General features: G+C 46.5%; 1 long non-coding RNA gene across 1 annotated transcript; it reads right to left on the bottom strand.

The window, feature by feature from the left end:
* Positions 1-205: 205 nt before the first annotated feature.
* LOC122237784 lies at positions 206-2,881 on the bottom strand. Its single transcript, XR_006216430.1, has 4 exons — positions 2,754-2,881; positions 1,905-2,105; positions 1,440-1,497; positions 206-406 (listed from the first exon to the last, which is right to left on the bottom strand). It is a non-coding gene; the product is annotated as an uncharacterized LOC122237784 (long non-coding RNA).
* Positions 2,882-3,115: the final 234 nt, after the last annotated feature.

A 3,115-nucleotide genomic window follows, 5' to 3' on the forward strand; every position in this document is an offset into this window, starting at 1 on the left:
CTGTTTATAGAAAAGAAAAAGTAAATAGGGCCTCGTGTTTCAGCTTCAGGCATAAAGCTCCAGACATTTCTGAGACCCACAAGGGTAGTTTTTTCTTCTCCAGAAGGTCCCTCCATCAACCCCCCCCCCCCAATCTGCCTTCCTTTTTCCTCCAAGGGAATAATATAAACAAACTCTACCTGAGAATATCGTAAGAAATACATGCCAGGGTAGAAAACACAGCCCCGACAGAGCCTAAAGTACCCAGGATTCATTCATTCGTTCATTCATTCCTTCGACCAGTGTTTATTGACAGGTGAGGTTCGGCGAGGACTCTGTACCTCTTGGGGACAAAGTGGTACAAAACGAATGGACGCAGGTGTCAGGGAAGAAAGGCTTCTACCCACAGAGACAGGAAACACGCCTTCTGGAAAATAATGAGTGTTCTGGAGACACACAGATGCAGCGTCTTCCATATTCCTTCTGCCTTTCCTCCCTCCCTTCTCCTTGGAAATCAGTACTAAAAGAGAAATAAACGTCTAGAGGCAGACGTGGGGAGGGCTTTAACATCTAGCCTAACGAAGAATTTGGCACCTGTTCCTAAGCCCTCGTTGGATGCTTGGGTCTCTCCTGGAAGATCTCCAACGAGGGACTCCCATGTTGTACACAGATACTCCCATGCATGAGGAGCTCTCTCCTTTCTGGGAAAGCCCTTCGCATTTGGGGATGCCCCAGTTTGTTCACTGAGCAAATACTTACACAGCCCCCGATGTGTCCCTGGTTCTGGACCCGGCACCAGGAATACCAAGATGAATCAGACCCACTCACTGCTCTCTAGCGGCTGCCAACCTTCTTGCTCCTTTGAGGCCCCCACCTCTGCCCTGCCTTCTCCCTGTTCCCTCGCCCATGGCGTGGCTTTTTGTCCGGTCACCATGCGCCCGTGTCTCTTCACGGAACTGAGCCCCAGACTTCAGGTGTGGTCTGGCACATGGGCCTCTTGGGTCTCCCGGGCTGAAGACCGTTCTTGTATGAAAGTGGCTCAGGAGCTCGTTAATGTTTTTGGCTGCCATGCCTGCTCCTGACTCACAAGAGCTGGAGACCACAGGTGCCCCTGCCTCTGTTGCATGTGATGCTGTTAAGCCTTGCCTCCCCCATCGCCTCCCTGTGTGGGGCAGTTCTGGACAAATGTTCAGCATCTGACACCTGCCCTTATTAAACTTGGCCTTGCTACATTAGTCCCCTTGTTCTAGCTCCTTGAACTTCTGAATCTTGTTTGTTACCCCAGAGGACCTCAGAAGCTCTGCGTCTCCTAAAGTGTGTGTGTGTGTGTGTGTGTGTGTGTGTGTGTGTGTGTGTGTGTGTTTGCATGCACACACCTGGGTACAGCTCTGAGAAGCCCACCCATAGGATTTGGAATACTCCTCCGTGAATACAGCTCATTCATACCCAGATTTACTCACTCTGCAACGTTTCTTCAGCATCCCCTAATAAAACTTTCATTCTTTGACAATTTGTTGCCTAAGTATTAGAAAGAAGACGGAAGCAGATTAATCCACACAAGGGAGTGAATGATTGATAGTATTCGTCCCCTTCTTAAACTGCAACCCCCCCCCCCAGCCGCGTGTCTGCTTGTTAACACAGGTGAAAACCTTACTGGTGAAATGACAGATGGTAATAGCAGAACTAAGGGGAGATTTGTTTTAAACTGTTATCAGTTAGCTAACTGTGACAAAGAGATCTTTCAATGTAATACCTGACCCTCTCCGCTGTAATACCTGACCCTCTCCACCTTCTAGAGAAGGTGGCTGGCTACCCTCAGGATCTAGAAATGTTTGAAGAATCCTCAAGAATCCTTTGGGGAATCCTTCTGTTCATCCCAGTTATCTGCTCATAAACTGCATTGAGCTCAGAAATGCGGTGCTTACCCCAGAACCCCAAGATCCTCAAATCTGTCTCCAGCTTCAACTCTTAACTTTCTCCCTTGTTATTGGAGGGAGATGGCGAACTTGGGTCCAATTCTGTTTCTCAAGGCATTTTCTTGTCCAGACCATATGTAAGTAGAGTAAAACTTTGTGTTTTCCCATGTTGGGGTGAGTGCCAATGGACTAGGCTTTGCACTCAGGAGTCTGGATAGAATTGAGTAGTAGAGATTTAGCAGATCGAGCCTTTGGGTAAATTCTAGTTTGGCAATAATACCACTTTCTCATGTTTTTTTTTTTTTAAACAAAGATTAAGTGGCCCAATGGCTATAAAATGCTTAGCACAGTGCCAGGCTTATGGTAAATGTCTCTAACTATTTATTAGCTAAGAAAATACAGAACATAATACTTAACACAAACCCCTCCTTATCGTAGCTTAAACAGAGATGAGAGGTATTTTCCTCATATAGTAAAATGTCTACAGTAGTTAAAGGCATTGGTTCAGCAGCTCAGAGATAATGGGGCCAATGTCTCTGAAATGTTTTGGCCATTCCCTCATGGATACAAGGGGGCTGCTGTAACTCTAGCAATCGCATCCTTGTTTAAGCCAAGAGAAAAGGAAAGACTACGCTAACCACATCTGATTTCTTTTATCAGGAAAGAGAAAGATTCCCCCAAGAAACCCGTGAGAAGATTTCTGATTAGGTCTCCAGTGCCAGAACCAGATCACATGGAAGCTCCCTCGCTACAAATCTAGGGGACGGGATACTCATGACTGGCCTACCAGCAATGAGCCATCACCAGGAAGAAGTAGGGGGTTTAGATACTAAGGGTGATTACCACATTGATCATTACCAGCTTAAGCCTGCCTTCCGATTCATGTGCCCTTCATTGGTAGTGAGTTGTTGAGTCACCCTGTGTCAGTTATGAAAATTATTCAATGTACTTGCAGTTCTGTGCTCTAGACCAGGTTTTCTCCTAAATTCCTCACTCCCTCCTTCACCTTCAACTGGATACCGCTTCCTGCCATCCTCATTCCCTAGGAAGGTTTCTGTACTGGTCACAATGGCTGATGATGCCGTGTAACAAACAGCCCCAGGATGGCTAATTTTGTGTGTCAATTTGACCGGGCTCAGAGATGCCAGATAGCCGGTAAAACGTTATTTCTAGATGTGTCTGTGAGGGTGTCTCTGGAAGAAATTACCATTTGATTGGGT

Source organism: Panthera tigris, chromosome B1 (genome assembly GCF_018350195.1).
Source record: "Panthera tigris isolate Pti1 chromosome B1, P.tigris_Pti1_mat1.1, whole genome shotgun sequence".
In the NCBI taxonomy this organism is placed as follows: domain Eukaryota; kingdom Metazoa; phylum Chordata; class Mammalia; order Carnivora; family Felidae; genus Panthera; species Panthera tigris.